We start from the raw sequence: 20,613 nt of genomic DNA on the forward strand, positions 1-20,613 counted from the left end.
CCCCCAGATTTCAATGGACTGAAAATCGCACAGGTTTTACAATGGGTGGGTGATCTACTCTGCCAGGTTATTGTCCAGACAGCAAAGTTCAAAATTCCCCCCTATATCTCCTGTGTTGAGGTTGCATCCCTTAAACATTTAACACAGGTAAATGTTCCACGGTGTTTCCACTCCACCCCCTCTCTCCCTCAGGTTACCGTACTGGCACACATGTTGTACACTCAGCACTGGACACCGTCTCCTCCCTTCTCTGCTCTGGACTTGGGGTCATCACGTTACATCTCTTAGCTCTAGGTTGAGAGGGGAAAAAACCCAAGTGGTCCTTAAAGTGGTCTGTTTTAACTCCCTCTGGCCCCAGCTATCTTAGCAAATAACTGTCCCGCTCTGCAAGATTCGTGCTTTGCTTGACTAGGCCCTACCCCTGTCATAACCTTACTTCTGCAATCATTGTTTGGAATTCCCCTGCTGCTCCTGGGCCATGTGACTAGAAACATAGAAATCTACAATGCATTTCGGCCCATCGTGTCCGCGCCGGCCGACAAAGAGCCACGTGGCACTCGGTAAGCAGCCCTGAAGGTTACCTATAAACCTATGAACAATGAACAATGGCGGAAAGGTAAAGAGCATCCGGCCCAACCAGTCCGCCCCACACAACTAAGACTAGTCATAGATACCAGGGCTTGAAGGTTTCAATTATGAGGACAGGTTGCATAAACCTGGTTTGTATTCCCTTGAAGTTAGACAGTTGAGGGTTGATGTAATCGAGGTGATTAAAGTGAGAGGTTTTCGATAGGGTAGATACAGAGAAACTGTTTCCTCTGATGGGGGAAATCCTGAACAAAAGGGCATAATATTAAAATTAGAGCTAGCCCAATCAGCAGGAAAATCAGGAATCACTTTTTCACAAAGGGGAGTGGAAATTTGGAATTCTCGCCTCCAGAATACGCTCCAGAAGGTCAATTGGAACTAGCAAGATTAAAAAAAATAGATTTTTGTTAGATAAAGGTATTAAGGTATATGAACATAGTCGGGTAAATGGAGTTGAGCTGTGGATCAGCCATGATCTAACTGACTGGCAGAACAGTCTCCAGAGGCTGCATAGCCTAGTCCTGTTCCTATCTCTCCCTATACTAACTGCTCTTTAATAATAGTAAGGTTAGGACATTCTAATATATGTCAAATACATCTGGCAGCATTGTCTTTGTTACATTTCTTCTTGCTGTTGTTTACTTATGTTTTTTTTTTGCACTGCTAACCTGTTTTTCTCAAATCCTTTACACAATATTCTTGCTGACAGTTCTCTGTTTCACTTGCAGTAGCGGTTCCTTACAACATTCTCTTGGCACGGCTAGATTTGGAGGAAGAAGAAGGGTTTTTCATGGAAGAAGAAAGGGTGTTTGGCAGCCACTAGTCTTTGGTCCGGCAGCTGTGTGTTCAGACTGAGGCCCAGCTCCCTGGGTGTGTCTGAAGGGTCCTGAAGGAGTCAGTCACTGAGTGTTGCCATTTCCTCCAGTCCCAGCTCCAGAGACATTTCACAAAAGGGATTGCTCTGCCACCATGGGAAAGGTGATCATAGTGTCGTACTTTTTTGTATTTTACGTATTTGTTCCTGGGTTGTTGGCATCTCTGGATAGGCCGGCATTTATTGCCCGTCCCTAATTGCCCTTGAGAAGGTGGTGGTGAGCCACCTTCTTGAACCACTGCAGTCCATGTGGTGAAGGTACTCCCACAGTGTTGTTAGGGAGGGAGTTCCAGGATTTTGACCCAGCGACGATGAAGGAATGACTCTATATTTCCAAGTCAGCATGGTGTGTGACTTGGAGGGGAACTGGCTCCCATGTGCCTGTTGCCCTTGTCCTTCTCGGTGGTAGAGGTTGCAGGTTTAGGAGGTGCTGCCGAAGAAGCCTTGGCGAGTTGCTGCAGTGCATCTTGTAGATGGTACACACTGCAGCCACGGTTTGCCGGTGGTGAAGGGAGTGAATGCTTAAGGTGGTGGATGGGTGCCAATCAAGTGGGCTGCTTTGTCCTGGACTGTGTCGAGCTTCTTGAGTGTTATTGGAGCTACGCTCATCCAGGCAAGTGGAGAGTATTCCATCACACTCCTGACTTGTGCCTTGTAAATGGGGAGTTAGGATGTGAATACCTAGCCTCTGACCTTCTCTTGTAACCACATTCTTCGAACCACCCCTAGGCACATTCGCCAAATCAGTCTTTTCTCCGCTGATGCACTAACTAACATAAATCCTGTTTACCAAGAAAAAATTTTCAGCACTTTCTTCAAGAAAGAGAGAGTGCAGCATTTACAGCAGCTCACAGGTTTCCCAAACATGCAAGGTGCCATTGATTGCACACTCGGGCACTTAATGGGGCTTCTCCCCATAGAAAAGCCTTGCATTCCATTACCGTGCACGAGGTCTCAGAAGGACTGACTCACGCAAGCGAATATGCGGAGATCAGCCACAGGGCCTTAACTTGGCACCAATCTGCCACCACTGTTAGAAGATGGAGGCAGAGTGGACTGGTGATTGCTGTGAATCAAGGATATCATCCACCGCAGCCCTAATCTACTGAATTCATTGAGAACTGACAAACAAGTACATGCACAATACGATGAATCCACCCAAATACTATGCAGACCGGTCAGTGGTGGTGGGACCCTGAGAAGGTCTCCAAATTCATTTGTGTCTGATGCATGTTGCATTATCCTGTCATCCTCTAGCTGAGCGTTGGGGAGACAGAAGCCATCGTTTCTTGGCTGCTGCACAACCCCTACTCCCTTGCGACTGACTCCATTCGACTCCATGCTCCATACATTAGGCTGTAAGAAACCTTGATGTCCTATTTGACCCTGATTTGAACATCAATCACCACATCCTGCCCATTGCTAACACTAAAACCACGTTTCCCTCTGAAACGTTTCCCACCTCGGTCCCAACGTGTGCTGACAACAACCTTGTTCACACATTTGTCATCTACATACTTTATTATTCCCATGGTCGGCTTGCTGGTCTTCCACCCTCCGTAAATTATTAGTTGCCCAAAACTCGCTGTCCATATCCTGCCCTAAGTCTCGGTCTCCTGTCACCACCATCCTCACTAACCTACGTTGCCTCCCTGTCCCCCAATATATTACATTTCAAATCCTTGCCGCAATATTCCAATCTCCGCAGGGCCTTTCCCCATCTATCTCTGCAACTTCCTCCAGCCCATATCTTCAGTCAGCTGACTCTGGTGCTTTTGTGCATCGTTCCTTGCTTATACCCACCCGCTCCCTGCCCACCATTGATAGAAGATCCTACCGCTGCCTCAGCCCTACACATCTGGTACAACTCTCCGCTTCTCCCTTTCTTGCTCAAGCTGAACCAGACAGTCCCAACATCTCCACATCGTGAGACTGCTGACAGAAAAAAAACTTTAAAAAGTGGAGAGATTCTGGGATTTATACCTTTGGACATTGACTACAATGGCAATGAAGTGATATATAATAATGTGTGCATTAAATTGGTTAGACCACAGTTCGGGTATTGCATGCTGTTCTCTGCAATTACATTATAGGAAGAAGCAGGGAATGGTTGCAGGGAAGGTTCAATAGAGTTATACTGTGAGCGTAACGTTATACACGCCCACATGCTCTGCTCTCTACCTCTAACCTCCTCTAACATCCATTAGTGGTTGTATAGCATCAGGTATGGTGATACTAAACAGAGATGGAACAGTCTTCTATGCTGCCCAGAAACATGCTTACACTCCTTTTACCTTCATGCTCATTGCTCACTTAAGTGGCAACATTGAATAATGAACATCACTAAAATAGGTAGATGCTGCATTTTAGATCCCATAAGCTGGAATGTTGGCGAATGTCATTCCTCTGTAGTCCTAGTAAATATATGGGAAAGTCAAGCAAGCTGATTTCAATAGCTGCTCAATATACTAAGGGCAGATAAAGACCGGGATTGGTATCCTGCTTGTCAGCACAGTTTCAAGAAACACGAGTAAGAATGAACTTCTACAAATGTCTTGGCACAAGCTGATTAAAAACATATCCCTGTGCCTGGTGGGGGTGATGTCATACATCAGCTGTGAACCTGACAAGATGCCCCCAGGTGACAGTGCAGGGGTGCTGCCTTATGCAGTAGCATTGAACAAAACAAATGAATATGCCTCACATGGTTTTAGAAAAGCAGATGAGAATTGTAGAATAGTATTACAGAAAAGAATGGAATATCAGAATAAGAGAACAGAATTACGGAGTAGAATTACAGAGCAGATTTATACTTAACACGAATAGAGTGAGGAGTGAGATTAGGAGAAATTATCTTTAGAGGGCTGTTGGAACATTGAAGTCTAGAAATTGTTGCGTGTTAGCCTCCTAAGTCCCCAAGATGGCAGACAGGAAGTACGCGGACATGTCTGGCTGGAAGTGCACCGCCCACTGGTACTGGAGGTAACGCTGTCAGCAGGAGCACATGCTGGCAACATTCTAAATGGGGAATAATGTATGTGAGTTAGTGTCGTGTGCTTCTTGCACGACCCGTTCTCCTATTTAGACTGCCATTCGCCATGTGCTGACCTCGTTCATCGTGATGCTATCTGGCAGGATGTTTGGTCTACTAGGGTTGGCTTGAGGAATAATAGACAAGAGGGAGGAGCACGGAAGACATCACAGAGCAGCAGAAGCTGCCAGAAGAGGGAGGAGGAGGGCACTGAACAGGAGGCCATATCCACAGACGGTCTCCAGGGGGACCTCATCAACGTGTATGAGATGCCTTCGCTTTAACAAGGAGGTTGTTACTGAGCTCATCATCATAGGCAGTCCCTTTCACTTGCTTCCACTCTAAAAATGAGTTCTTAGGTGTCTGAAATGTCCAATACGAGAACCACAGTCCCTGTCACAGGTGGGACAGACAGTCATTGAGGGAAAGGGTAGGTGGGACCAGTTTACCGCTTGCTCTTTCCGCTGCCTGCGCTTGGTTTCTGCATGCTCTCGGCGATGAGACTCGAGATGCTCAGCGCCCTCCTGGATGCACTTACTCCACTTAGGGCGGTCTTTGGCCATGTACTCCCAGGTGTCGGTGGGGATGTTGCACTTTATCAGGGAGGCTTTGAGGGTGTCCTTGTAACGTTTCCTCTGCCCACCTTAGGCTCGTTTGCCGTAAAGCAGTTCCGAGTAGAGCGCTTGCTTTGGGAGTCGGGTGTCTGGCATGCGAACAGTGTGGCCTACCCAGCGGTCACCTGCTGCAGCCGCAACTCCAGTCTCAAACCATGGCATGGGCACACTGCCTGTGGCTGTCAAGATCACCATCACACCCAACTTTTATTGTATTAGTATAGAGAAGAGATACAGGGTGCACAGAGGGCTGGAAGAGCCAGACCGCTTTAGAATAAAGAGCAGTTCACAAGTAGGAGGGATCAGATGGGGGGAAATGAGAGACAGACTAAGATGCGTTTGGGGTGAATGTACGTAAATGTCTGGAGCATAGTTAATAAGGTACAATAAGGCACAAGTAGCCACATGGGATTATGTTATAGTGGCAATAACGGAGACCAGGCTCAAACAAGGGAAGGAATGGTCACTTAATATTCCTGGCTACAATATATTCATTCAGGAAAGATAGAGCAGGAATAGAAACATAGAAACATAGAAAATAAGTGCAGGAGTAGGCCATTTGGCCCTTCTAGCCTGCACCGCCATTCAATGAGTTCATGGCTGAACATGCAACTTCAGTACCCCATTCCTGCTTTCTCGCCATACCCCTTGATCCCCCTAGTAGTAAGGACTTCATCTAACTCCTTTTTGAATATATTTAGTGAATTAGCCTCAACAACTTTCTGTGGTAGAGAATTCCACAGGTTCACCACTCTCTTGGTGAAGAGGTTTCTCATCATCTCGGTCCTAAATGGCTTACCCCTTATCCTTAGACTGTGACCCCTGGTTCTGGACTTCCCCAACATTGGGAACATTCTTCCTGCATCTAACCTGTCTGAACCCATCAGAATTTTAAACGTTTCTATGAGGTCCCCTCTCATTCTTCTGAACTCTATGTGAATACAAATCCAGTTGATCCAGTCTTTCTTGATAGGTCAGTCCTGCCATCCCGGGAATCAGTCTGGTGAACCTTCGCTGCACTCCCTCAATAGCAAGAATGTCCTTCCTCAAGTTAGGAGACCAAAACTGTACACAATACTCCAGGTGTGGCCTCACCAAGGCCCTGTACAACTGTAGCAACACCTCCCTGCCCCTGTACTCAAATCCTCTCTGTACTCAAATCCTCTCGCTATGAAGGCCAACATGTCATTTGCTTTCTTAACCGCCTGCTGTACCTGCATGCCAACCTTCAATGACTGATGTACCATGGCATCCAGGTCTCGTTGCACCTCCCCTTTTCCTAATCTGTCACCATTCAGATAATAGTCTGTCTCTCTGTTTTTACCACCAAAGTGGATAACCTCACATTTATCCACATTATACTTCATCTGCCATGCATTTGCCCACTCACCTAACCTATCCAAGTCACTCTGCAGCCTCATAGCATCCTCCTCGCAGCTCACACTGCCACCCAACTTAGTGTCATCCGCAAATTTGGAGATACTACATTTAATCCCCTCGTCTAAATCATTAATGTACAGTGTAAACAGCTGGGGCCGCAGCACAGAACCTTGCGGTACCCCACTAGTCACTGAGTGCCATTCTGAAAAGTACCCATTTACTCCTACTCTTTGCTTCCTATCTGCCAACCAGTTCTAAATCCATGTCAGCACACTACCCCCAATCCTATGTGCTTTAACTTTGCACATTAATCTCTTGTGTGGGACCTTGTCGAAAGCCTTCTGAAAGTCCAAATATACCACATCAACTGGTTCTCCCTTGTCCACTCTACTGGAAACATCTCAAAAAATTCCAGAAGATTTGTCAAGCATGATTTCCCTTTCACAAATCCATGCTGACGTGGACCTATCATGTCACCTCTTTCCAAATGCGCTGCTATGACATCCTTAATAATTGATTCCATCATTTTACTCACTACTGAGGTCAGGCTGACCGGTCTATAATTCCCTGTTTTCTCTCTCCCTCCTTTTTTAAAAAGTGGGTTTACATTGGCTACCCTCCACTCGATAGGAACTGATCCAGAGTCATTGAAATGTTGGAAAATGACTGTCAATGCATCCGCTATTTCCAAGGCCATCTCCTTAAGTACTCTGGGATGCAGTCCATCAGGCCCTGGGGATTTATCGGCCTTCAATCCCATCAATTTCCCCAACACAATTTCCCGACTAATAAGGATTTCCCTCAGTTCCTCCTCCTTACTAGACCCTCTGACCCCTTTTATATCCGGAAATTGTTTGTGTCCTCCTTAGTGAATACCGAACCAAAGTACTTGTTCAATTGGTCTGCCATTTCTTTGTTCCCCGTTATGACTTCCCCTGATTCTGACTGCAGGCGACCTACGTTTGTCTTTACTAACCTTTTTCTCTTTACATATCTATAGAAACTTTTGCAATCCGTCTTAATGTTCCCTGCAAGCTTCTTCTTGTACTCCATTTTCCCTGCCCTAGTCAAACCCTTTGTCCTCCTCTGCTGAGTTCTAAATTTCTCCCAGTCCCCGGGTTCGCTGCTATTTCTGGCCAATTTGTATGCCACTTAGTTGGCTTTAATATTATCCCTGATTTCCCTTGATAGCCACGGTTGAGCCACCTTCCCTTTTTTATTTTTACGCCAGACAGGAATGTACAATTGTTGTAGTTCATCCGTGCGGTCTCTAAATGTCTGCCATTGCCCATCCACAGTCAACCCCTTAAGTATCATTCGCCAATCTATCCTAGCCAATTCACGCCTCATATCTTCAAAGTTAGCCTTCTTTAAGTTCTGGACCATGGTCTCTGAATTAACTGTTTCATTCTCCATCCTAATGCAGAATTCCACCATATTATGGTCACTCTTCCCCAAGGGGCCTTGCACAACAAGATTGCTAATTAATCCTCTCTCATTACACAACACCCAGTCTAAGATGGCCTCCCCTAGTTGGTTCCTCGACATATTGGTCGAGAAAACCATCCCTTATGCACTCCAGGAAATCCTCCTCCACCGTATTGCTTCCAGTTTGGTTAGCCCAATCTATGTGCATATTAAAGTCACCCATTATAACTGCTGCACCTTTATTGCATGCAGCCCTAATTTCCTGTTTGATGCCCTCCCCAACATCACTACTACTGTTTGGAGGTCTGTACACAACTCCCACTAACATTTTTTGCCCTTTGGTGTTCTGCAGCTCTACCCATATAGATTCCACATCATCCAAGCTAATGTCCTTCCTAACTATTGCATTAATCTCCTCCTTAACCAACAATGCTACCCCCACCTCCTTTTCCTTTTATTCTATCCTTCCTGAATGTTGAATACCCCTAGATGTTGAGTTCCCAGCCCTGATCATTCTGGAGCCACGTCTCTGTAATCCCAATCACATCATATTTGTTAACATCTATTTGCACAATTAATTCAACCACCTTATTATGGATACTGCTTGCATTAAGACACAAAGCCTTCAGGCTAGTTTTTTTAACACCCTTTGTCCTTTTAGAATTTTGCTGTACAGTGGCCCTTTTTGTTCTTTGCCTTGGGTTTCTCTGCCCCCCACTTTTCCTCATCTCCTTTCTGTCTTTTGCTTTTGTCTCCTTTTTGTTTCCCTCTGTCTCCCTGCATTGGTTCCCATCCCCCTGCCATATTAGTTTAACTCCTCCCCAACAGCACTAGCAAACACTCCCCCTAGGACATTGGTTCCGGTCCTGCCCAGGTGCAGACCGTCCGGTTTGTACTGGTCCCACCTCCCCCAGAACCGGTTCCAATGCCCCAGGAATTTGAATCCCTCCCTGCTGCACCACTGCTCAAGCCACGTATTCATCTGCGCTATCCTGCGATTCCTACTCTGACTAGCACGTGGCACTGGTAGCAATCCAGAGATTACTACTTTTGAGGTCCTACTTTTTAATTTAGCTCCTAGCTCCTTAAATTCGTTTCATAGGACCTCATCCCTTTTTTTACCTATGTCGTTGGTACCAATGTGCACCACGACAACTGGCTGTTCTCCCTTCCTTTTTAGAATGTCCTGCACCCGCTCCGAGACATCCTTGACCCTTGCACCAATGAAATCACCAATGAGAGAAGAATGCTGACATGCTTCCTTATTATTTTCCCTTGACTATTTCTTCATTGTCCTCACTTCATCTTTGTATTCTCCTTTCCTGGCTGGTTGGGTGGGACTGCTAGGCTGGTGCTCGAACTGTTGGTATTTTGAATGTCTTTCAAGTCACTAAGTGCGGCAAATGTACTGATGAAAGCAAAGGTAGAATCGAGTGTCGGAAATGTTCCAGGTAATAGGGGATGAAGACATACCTGTCCAGGAAATAGTTGAAATCGCTAAGTAAGTCAGATTTGTGCCCGTTTCCTAAAGCAGCATTGGGGAAATTTTAATCTTTGCCCCCAGATTTCAATGGACTGAAAATCGCACAGGTTTTACAATGGGTGGGTGATCTACTCTGCCAGGTTATTGTCCAGACAGCAAAGTTGAAAATTCCCCCCTATATCTCCTGTGTTGAGGTTGCATCCCTTAAACATTTAACACAGGTAAATGTTCCACGGTGTTTCCACTCCACCCCCTCTCTCCCTCAGGTTACCGTACTGGCACACATGTTGTACACTCAGCACTGGACACCGTCTCCTCCCTTCTCTGCTCTGGACTTGGGGTTATCACGTTACATCTCTTAGCTCTAGGTTGAGAGGGGAAAAAACCCAAGTGGTCCTTAAAGTGGTCTGTTTTAACTCCCTCTGGCCCCAGCTATCTTAGCAAATAACTGTCCCGCTCTGCAAAATTCTTGCTCTGCTTGACTAGGCCCTACCCCTGTCATAACCTTACTTCTGCAATCATTGTTTGGAATTCCCCTGCTGCTCCTGGGCCATGTGACTAGAAACATAGAAATCTACAATGCATTTCGGCCCATCGTGTCCGCGCCGGCCGACAAAGAGCCACGTGGCCCTCGGTAAGCAGCCCTGAAGGTTACCTATAAACCTATGAACAATGAACAATGGCGGAAAGGTAAAGAGCATCCGGCCCAACCAGTCCGCCCCACACAACTAAGACTAGTCATAGATACCAGGGCTTGAAGGTTTCAATTATGAGGACAGGTTGCATAAACCTGGTTTGTATTCCCTTGATGTTAGACAGTTGAGGGTTGATGTAATCGAGGTGATTAAAGTGATAAAGGGTTTCGATAGGGTAGATACAGATAAACTGTTTCCTCTGATGGGGGAAATCCTGAACAAAAGGGCATAATATTAAAATTAGAGCTAGCCCAATCAGCAGGAAAATCAGGAATCACTTTTTCACAAAGGGGAGTGGAAATTTGGAATTCTCGCCTCCAGAATACGCTCCAGAAGGTCAATTGGAACTAGCAAGATTAAAAAAAATAGATTTTTGTTAGATAAAGGTATTAAGGTATATGAACATAGTCGGGTAAATGGAGTTGAGCTGTGGATCAGCCATGATCTAACTGAATGGCAGAACAGTCTCCAGAGGCTGCATAGCCTAGTCCTGTTCCTATCTCTCCCTATACTAACTGCTCTTTAATAATAGTAAGGTTAGGACATTCTAATATATGTCAAATACATCTGGCAGCATTGTCTTTGTTACATTTCTTCTTGCTGTTGTTTACTTATGTTTTTTTTTTGCACTGCTAACCTGTTTTTCTCAAATCCTTTACACAATATTCTTGCTGACAGTTCTCTGTTTCACTTGCAGTAGCGGTTCCTTACAACATTCTCTTGGCACGGCTAGATTTGGAGGAAGAAGAAGGGTTTTTCATGGAAGAAGAAAGGGTGTTTGGCAGCCACTAGTCTTTGGTCCGGCAGCTGTGTGTTCAGACTGAGGCCCAGCTCCCTGGGTGTGTCTGAAGGGTCCTGAAGGAGTCAGTCACTGAGTGTTGCCATTTCCTCCAGTCCCAGCTCCAGAGACATTTCACAAAAGGGATTGCTCTGCCACCATGGGAAAGGTGATCATAGTGTCGTACTGTTTGTATTTTACGTATTTGTTCCTGGGTTGTTGGCATCTCTGGATAGGCCGGCATTTATTGCCCGTCCCTAATTGCCCTTGAGAAGGTGGTGGTGAGCCACCTTCTTGAACCACTGCAGTCCATGTGGTGAAGGTACTCCCACAGTGTTGTTAGGGAGGGAGTTCCAGGATTTTGACCCAGTGACGATGAAGGAATGACTCTATATTTCCAAGTCAGCATGGTGTGTGACTTGGAGGGGAACTTGCTCCCATGTGCCTGCTGCCCTTGTCCTTCTCGGTGGTAGAGGTTGCAGGTTTAGGAGGTGCTGCCGAAGAAGCCTTGGCGAGTTGCTGCAGTGCATCTTGTAGATGGTACACACTGCAGCCACGGTTTGCCGGTGGTGAAGGGAGTGAATGCTTAAGGTGGTGGATGGGTGCCAATCAAGTGGGCTGCTTTGTCCTGGACTGTGTCGAGCTTCTTGAGTGTTATTGGAGCTACGCTCATCCAGGCAAGTGGAGAGTATTCCATCACACTCCTGACTTGTGCCTTGTAAATGGGGAGTTAGGATGTGAATACCTAGCCTCTGACCTTCTCTTGTAACCACATTCTTCGAACCACCCCTAGGCACATTCGCCAAATCAGTCTTTTCTCCGCTGATGCACTAACTAACATAAATCCTGTTTACCAAGAAAAAATTTTCAGCACTTTCTTCAAGAAAGAGAGAGTGCAGCATTTACAGCAGCTCACAGGTTTCCCAAACATGCAAGGTGCCATTGATTGCACACTCGGGCACTTAATGGGGCTTCTCCCCATAGAAAAGCCTTGCATTCCATTACCGTGCACGAGGTCTCAGAAGGACTGACTCACGCAAGCGAATATGCGGAGATCAGCCACAGGGCCTTAACTTGGCACCAATCTGCCACCACTGTTAGAAGATGGAGGCAGAGTGGACTGGTGATTGCTGTGAATCAAGGATATCATCCACCGCAGCCCTAATCTACTGAATTCATTGAGAACTGACAAACAAGTACATGCACAATACGATGAATCCACCCAAATACTATGCAGACCGGTCAGTGGTGGTGGGATCCTGAGAAGGTCTCCAAATTCATTTGTGTCTGATGCATGTTGCATTATCCTGTCATCCTCTAGCTGAGCGTTGGGGAGACAGAAGCCATCGTTTCTTGGATGCTGCACAACCCCTACTCCCTTGCGACTGACTCCATTCGACTCCATGCTCCATACATTAGGCTGTAAGAAACCTTGATGTCCTATTTGACCCTGATTTGAACATCAATCACCACATCCTGCCCATTGCTAACACTAAAACCACGTTTCCCTCTGAAACGTTTCCCACCTCGGTCCCAACGTGTACTGACAACAACCTTGTTCACACATTTGTCATCTACATACTTTATTATTCCCATGGTCGGCTTGCTGGTCTTCCACCCTCTATAAATTATTAGTTGCTCAAAACTCGCTGTCCATATCCTGCCCTAAGTCTCGGTCTCCTGTCACCACCATCCTCACTAACCTACGTTGCCTCCCTGTCCCCCAATATATTACATTTCAAATCCTTGCCTCAATATTCCAATCTCCGCAGGGCCTTTCCCCATCTATCTCTGCAACTTCCTCCAGCCCATATCTTCAGTCAGCTGACTCTGGTGCTTTTGTGCATCGTTCCTTGCTTATACCCACCCGCTCCCTGCCCACCATTGATAGAAGATCCTACCGCTGCCTCAGCCCTACACATCTGATACAACTCTCCGCTTCTCCCTTTCTTGCTAAAGCTGAACCAGACAGTCCCAACATCTCCACATCGTGAGACTGCTGACAGAAAAAAAACTTTAAAAAGTGGAGAGATTCTGGGATTTGTACCTTTGGACATTGACTACAGTGGCAATGAAGTGATATATAATAATGTGTGCATTAAATTGGTTAGACCACAGTTCGGGTATTGCATGCTGTTCTCTGCAATTACATTATAGGAAGAAGCAGGGAATGGTTGCAGGGAAGGTTCAATCGAGTTATATTGTGAACGTAACGTTATACACGCCCACATGCTCTGCTCTCTACCTCTAACCTCCTCTAACATCCATTGTGGTTGTATAGCATCATGTATGGTGATACTAAATAGAGATGGAACAGTCTTCTATGCTGCCCAGAAACATGCTTACACTCCTTTTACCTTCATGCTCATTTCTCACTTAAGTGGCAACATTGAATAATGAACATCACTAAAATAGGTAGATGCTGCATTTTAGGTCCCATAAGCTGGAATGTTGGCGAATGTCATTCCTCTGTAGTCCTAGTAAATATATGGGAAAGTCAAGCAAGCTGATTTCAATAGCTGCTCAATATACTAAGGGCAGATAAAGACCGGGATTGGTATCCTGCTTGTCAGCACAGTTTCAAGAAACACGAGTAAGAATGAACTTCTACAAATGTCTTGGCACAAGCTGATTAAAAACATATCCCTGTGCCTGGTGGGGGTGATGTCATACATCAGCTGTGAACCTGACAAGATGCCCCAGGTGACAGTGCAGGGGTGCTGCCTTATGCAGTAGCATTGAACAAAACAAATGAATATGCTTCACATGCTTTGAGAAAAGCAGATGAGAATTGTAGAATAGTATTACAGAAAAGAATGGAATATCAGAATAAGAGAACAGAATTACGGAGTAGAATTACAGAGCAGATTTATACTTAACACGAATAGAGTGAGGAGTGAGATTAGGAGAAATTATCTTTAGAGGGCTGTTGGAACATTGAAGTCTAGAAATTGTTGCGTGTTAGCCTCCTAAGTCCCCAAGATGGCAGACAGGAAGTACGCGGACATGTCTGGCTGGAAGTGCACCGCCCACTGGTACTGGAGGTAACGCTGTCAGCAGGAGCACATGCTGGCAACATTCTAAATGGGGAATAATGTATGTGAGTTAGTGTCGTGTGCTTCTTGCACGACCCGTTCTCCTATTTAGACTGCCATTCGCCATGTGCTGACCTCGTTCATCGTGATGCTATCTGGCAGGATGTTTGGTCTACTAGGGTTGGCTTGAGGAATAATAGACAACGGGGAGGAGCATGGAAGACATCACAGAGCAGCAGAAGCTGCCAGAAGAGGGAGTAGGAGGGCACTGAACAGGAGGCCATATCCACAGACGGTCTCCAGGGGGACCTCATCAACGTGTATGAGATGCCTTCGCTTTAACAAGGAGGTTGTTACTGAGCTCATCATCATAGGCAGTCCCTTTCACTTGCTTCTACTCTAAAAATGAGTTCTTAGGTGTCTGATATGTCCAATACGAGAACCACAGTCCCTGTCACAGGTGGGACAGACAGTCATTGAGGGAAAGGGTAGGTGGGACTAGTTTACCGCTTGCTCTTTCCGCTGCCTGCGCGTGAGGTGCTCAGCGCCCTCCTGGATGCACTTACTCCACTTTGGGCGGTCTTTGGCCAGGTACTCCCAGGTGTCGGTGGGGATGTTGCACTTTATCAGGGAGGCTTTGAGGGTGTCCTTGTAACGTTTCCTCTGCCCACCTTAGGCTCGTTTGCCGTAAAGCAGTTCCGAGTAGAGCGCTTGCTTTGGGAGTCTCGTGTCTGGCATGCAAACTGTGTGGCCTACCCAGCGGTCACCTGCTGCAGCCACAACTCCAGTCTCAAACCATGGCATGGGCACACTGCCTGTGGCTGTCAAGATCACCGTCACACCCAACTTTTATTGTATTAGTATAGAGAAGAGATACAGGGTGCACAGAGGGCTGGAAGAGCCAGACCGCTTTATAATAAAGAGCAGTTCATAAGTAGGAGGGATCAGATGGGGGGAAATGAGAGACAGACTAAGATGGGTTTGGGGTGAATGTATGTAAATGTCTGGAGCGTAGTTAATAAGGTTGGTGAGCTGCAGGCAAAAGTAGCCGCATGGGATTATGTTATAGTGGCAATAACGGAGACCAGGCTCAAACAAGGGGAGGAATGGTCACTTAATATTCCTGGCTACAATATATTCATTCAGGAAAGATAGAGCAGGAATAGAAACATAGAAACATAGAAAATAAGTGCAGGAGTAGGCCATTTGGCCCTTCTAGCCTGCACCGCCATTCAATGAGTTCATGGCTGAACATGCAACTTCAGTACCCCATTCCTGCTTTCTCGCCATACCCCTTGATCCCCCTAGTAGTAAGGACTTCATCTAACTCCTTTTTGAATATATTTAGTGAATTGGCCTCAACAACTTTCTGTGGTAGAGAATTCCACAGGTTCACCACTCTCTGGGTGAAGAAGTTTCTCATCATCTCGGTCCTAAATGGCTTACCCCTTATCCTTAGACTGTGACCCCTGGTTCTGGACTTCCCCAACATTGGGAACATTCTTCCTGCATCTAACCAGTCTGAACCCATCAGAATTTTAAACGTTTCTATGAGGTCCCCTCTCATTCTTCTGAACTCCAGTGAATACAAGTCCAGTTGATCCAGTCTTTCTTGATAGGTCAGTCCCGCCATCCCGGGAATCAGTCTGGTGAACCTTCGCTGCACTCCCTCAATAGCAAGAATGTCCTCCCTCAAGTTAGGAGACCAAAACTGTACACAATACTCCAGGTGTGGCCTCACCAAGGCCCTGTACAACTGTAGCAACACCTCCCTGCCCCTGTACTCAAATCCTCTCGCTATGAAGGCCAACATGTCATTTGCTTTCTTAACCGCCTGCTGTACCTGCATGCCAACCTTCAATGACTGATGTACCATGGCATCCAGGTCTCGTTGCACCTCCCCTTTTCCTAATCTGTCACCATTCAGATAATAGTCTGTCTCTTTGTTTTTACCACCAAAGTGGATAACCTCACATTTATCCACATTATACCTCATCTGCCATGCATTTGCCCACTCACCTAACCTATCCAAGTCACTCTGCAGCCTCATAGCATCCTCCTCGCAGCTCACATTGCTACCCAACTTAGTGTCATCCGCAAATTTGGAGATACTACATTTAATCCCCTCGTCTAAATCATTAATGTACAGTGTAAACAGCTGGGGCCGCAGCACAGAACCTTGCAGTACCCCACTAGTCACTGACTGCCATTCTGAAAAGTACCCATTTACTCCTACTCTTTGCTTCCTGTCTGACAACCAGTTCTCAATCCATGTCAGCACACTACCCCCAATCCCATGTGCTTTAACTTTGCACATTAATATCTTGTGTGGGACCTTGTCGAAAGCCTTCTGAAAGTCCAAATATACCACATCAACTGGTTCTCCCTTGTCCACTCTACTGGAAACATCCTCAAAAAATTCCAGAAGATTTGTCAAGCATGATTTCCCTTTCTCAAATCCATGCTGACTTGGACCTATCATGTCACCTCTTTCCAAATGCGCTGCTATGACATCCTTAATAATTGATTCCATCATTTTACTCACTACTGAGGTCAGGCTGACCGGTCTATAATTCCCTGTTTTCTCTCTCCCTCCTTTTTTAAAAAGTGGGGTTACATTGGCTACCCTCCACTTAATAGGAACTGATCCAGAGTCATTGGAATGTTGGAAAATGACTGTCAATGCATCCGCTATTTCCAAGGCCACCTCCTTAAGTACTCTGGGATGCAGTCCATCAGGCCCTGGGGATTTATCGGCCTTCAATCCCATCAATTTCCCCAACACAATTTCCCGACTAATAAGGATTTCCCTCAGTTCCTCCTCCTTACTAGACCCTCTGACCCCTTTTATATCCGGAAGTTGTTTGTGTCCTTCTTAGTGAATACCGAACCAAAGTACTTGTTCAATTGGTCCGCCATTTCTTTGTTCCCCGTTATGACTTCCCCTGATTCTGACTGCAGGCGACCTATGTTTGTCTTTACTAACCTTTTTCTCTTTACATATCTATAGAAACTTTTGCAATCCGTCTTAATGTTCCCTGCAAGCTTCTTCTCGTACTCCATTTTCCCTACCCTAATCAAACCCTTTGCCCTCCTCTGCTGAGTTCTAAATTTCTCCCAGTCCCCGGGTTCGCTGCTATTTCTGGCCAATTTGTATGCCACTTCCTTGGCTTTAATACTATCCCTGATTTCCCGTGATAGCCACGGTTGAGCCACCTTCCCTTTTTTATTTTTACGCCAGACAGGAATGTACAATTGTTGTAATTCATCCATGCGGTCTCTAAATGTCTGCCATTGCCCATCCACAGTCAACCCCTTAAGTATCATTCGCCAATCTATCCTAGCCAATTCACGCTTCATACCTTCAAAGTTAGCCTTCTTTAAGTTCTCTGAATTAACTGTTTCATTCTCCATCCTAATGCAGAATTCCACCATATTATGGTCACTCTTCCCCAAGGGGCCTCGCACAACAAGATTGCTAATTAATCCTCTCTCATTACACAACACCCAGTCTAAGATGGCCTCCCCCCTAGTTGGTTCCTCGACATATTGGTCGAGAAAACCATCCCTTATGCACTCCAGGAAATCCTCCTCCACCGTATTGCTTCCAGTTTGGTTAGCCCAATCTATGTGCATATTAAAGTCACCCATTATAACTGCTGCACCTTTATTGCATGCACCCCTAATTTCCTGTTTGATGCCCTCCCCAACATCACTACTACTGTTTGGAGGTCTGTACACAACTCCCACTAACGTTTTTTGCCCTTTGGTGTTCTGCAGCTCTACCCATATAGATTCCACATCATCCAAGCTAATGTCATTCCTAACTATTGCATTAATCTCCTCCTTAACCAGCAATGCTACCCCACCTCCTTTTCCTTTTATTCTATCCACCCTGAATGTTGAATACCCCTAGATGTTGAGTTCCCAACCCTGATCATCCTGGAGCCACATCTCTGTAATCCCAATCACATCATATTTGTTAACGTCTATTTGCACAATTAATTCATCCACCTTATTATGGATACTCCTTGCATTAAGACACAAAGCCTTCAGGCTAGTTTTAGAATTTTGCTGTACAGTGGCCCTTTTTGTTCTTTGCCTTGGGTTTCTCTGCCCCCCACTTTTCCTCATCTCCTTTCTGTCTTTTGCTTTTGTCTCCTTTTTGTTTCCCTCTGTCTCCCAGCATTGGTTCCCATCCCCCTGCCATATTAGTTTAACTCCTCCCCAACAGCACTAGCAAACACTCCCCCTAGGACATTGGTTCCGGTCCTGCCCAGGTGCAGACCGTCCGGTTTGTACTGGTCCCACCTCCCCCAGAACCGGTTCCAATGCCCCAGGAATTTGAATCCCTCCCTGCTGCACCACTGCTCAAGTCACGTATTCATCTGCGCTATCCTGCGATTCCTACTCTGACTAGCACGTGGCACTGGTAGCAATCCAGAGATTACTACTTTTGAGGTCCTACTTTTTAATTTAGCTCCTAGCTCCTTAAATTCATTTCGTAGGACCTCATCCCTTTTTTTACCTATGTCGTTGGTACCAATGTGCACCACGACAACTGGCTGTTCTCCCTTCCTTTTTAGAATGTCCTGCACCCGCTCCGAGACATCCTTGACCCTTGCACCATTGATGAAATCACCAATGAGAGAAGTATGCTGACATGCTTCCTTCTTATTTTCCCTTGACTATTTCTTCATTGTCCTCACTTCATCTTTGTATTCTCCTTTCCTGGCTGGTTGGGTGGGACTGCTAGGCTGGTGCTCGAACTGTTGGTATTTTGAATGTCTTTCAAGTCACTAAGTGCGGCAAATCTACTGATGAAAGCAAAGGTAGAATCGAGTGTAGGAAATGTTCCAGGTAATAGGGGATGAAGACATACCTGTCCAGGAAACAGTTGAAATCGCTAAGTAAGTCAGATTTGTGCCCGTTTCCTAAAGCAGCATTGGGGAAATTTTAATCTTTGCCCCCAGATTTCAATGGACTGAAAATCGCACAGGTTTTACAATGGGTGGGTGATCTACTCTGCCAGGTTATTGTCCAGACAGCAAAGTTGAAAATTCCCCCCTATATCTCCTGTGTTGAGGTTGCATCCCTTAAACATTTAACACAGGTAAATGTTCCACGGTGTTTCCACTCCACCCCCTCTCTCCCTCAGGTTACCGTACTGGCACACATGTTGTACACTCAGCACTGGACACCGTCTCCTCCCTTCTCTGCTCTGGACTTGGGGTCATCACGTTACATCTCTTAGCTCTAGGTTGAGAGGGGAAAAAACCCAAGTGGTCCTTAAAGTGGTCTGTTTTAACTCCCTCTGGCCCCAGCTATCTTAGCAAATAACTGTCCCGCTCTGCAAGATTCGTGCTCTGCTTGACTAGGCCCTACTCCTGTCATAACCTTACTTCTGCAATCATTGTTTGGAATTCCCCTGCTGCTCCTGGGCCATGTGACTAGAAACATAGAAATCTACAATGCATTTCGGCCCATCGTGTCCGTGCCGGCCGACAAAGAGCCACATGGCCCTCGGTAAGCAGCCCTGAAGGTTACCTATAAACCTATGAACAATGAACAATGGCGGAAAGGTAAAGAGCATCCGGCCCAACCAGTCCGCCCCACACAACTAAGACTAGTCATAGATACCAGGGCTTGAAGGTTTCAATTATGAGGACAGGTTGCATAAACCTGGTTTGTATTCCCTTGAAGTTAGACAGTTGAGGGTTGATGTAATCGAGGTGATTAAAGTGATAAAGGGTTTCGATAGGGTAGATACAGAGAAACTGTTTCCTCTGATGGGGGAAATCCTGAACAAAAGGGCATAATATTAAAATTAGAGCTAGCCCAATCAGCAGGAAAATCAGGAATCACTTTTTCACAAAGGGGAGTGGAAATTTGGAATTCTCGCCTCCAGAATACGCTCCAGAAGGTCAATTGGAACTATCAAGATTAAAAAAAATAGATTTTTGTTCGATAAAGGTATTAAGGTATATGAACAAAGTCGGGTAAATGGAGTTGAGCTATGGATCAGCCATGATCTAACTGACTGGCAGAACAGTCTCCAGAGGCTGCATAGCCTAGTCCTGTTCCTATGTCTCCCTATACTAACTGCTCTTTAATAATAGTAAGGTTAGGACATTCTAATATATGTCAAATACATCTGGCAGCATTGTCTTTGTTACATTTCTTCTTGCTGTTGTTTACTTCTGGTTTTTTTTGCACTGCTAATCTGTTTTTCTCAAATCCTTTACACAATACTCTTGCTGACAGTTCTCTGTTTCACTTGCAGTAGCGGTTCCTTACAACATTCTCTTGGCACGGCTAGATTTGGAGGAAGAAGAAGGGTTTTTCATGGAAGAAGAAAGGGTGTTTGGCAGCCACTAGTCTTTGGTCCGGCATCTGTGTGTTCAGCCTGAGGCCCAGCTCCCTGGGTGTGTCCGAAGGGTCCTGAAGGAGGCAGTCACCGAGTGTTGCCATTTCCTCCAGTCCCAGCTCCAGAGACATTTCACAAAAGGGATTGCTCTGCCACCATGGGAAAGGTGATCATAGTGTCGTACTTTTTTGTATTTTATGTATTTGTTCCTGGGTTGTTGGCATCTCTGGATAGGCCAGCATTTATTGCCCGTCCCTAATTGCCCTTGAGAAGGTGGTGGTGAGCCACCTTCTTGAACCACTGCAGTCCATGTGGTGAAGGTACTCCCACAGTGTTGTTA

The 20,613-nt window shown here is 45.9% G+C and overlaps 1 long non-coding RNA gene across 1 annotated transcript; it reads left to right on the plus strand.

Moving 5' to 3' along the window:
- Positions 1-1,353: 1,353 nt before the first annotated feature.
- On the plus strand, positions 1,354-20,259 carry LOC139263763 (uncharacterized). The gene is made up of 3 exons (XR_011593199.1): positions 1,354-1,566; positions 10,791-11,040; positions 20,190-20,259. It is a non-coding gene; the product is annotated as an uncharacterized lncRNA (long non-coding RNA).
- Positions 20,260-20,613: the final 354 nt, after the last annotated feature.

Source organism: Pristiophorus japonicus, chromosome 5 (assembly GCF_044704955.1).
Source record: "Pristiophorus japonicus isolate sPriJap1 chromosome 5, sPriJap1.hap1, whole genome shotgun sequence".
Classification (NCBI taxonomy): domain Eukaryota; kingdom Metazoa; phylum Chordata; class Chondrichthyes; family Pristiophoridae; genus Pristiophorus; species Pristiophorus japonicus.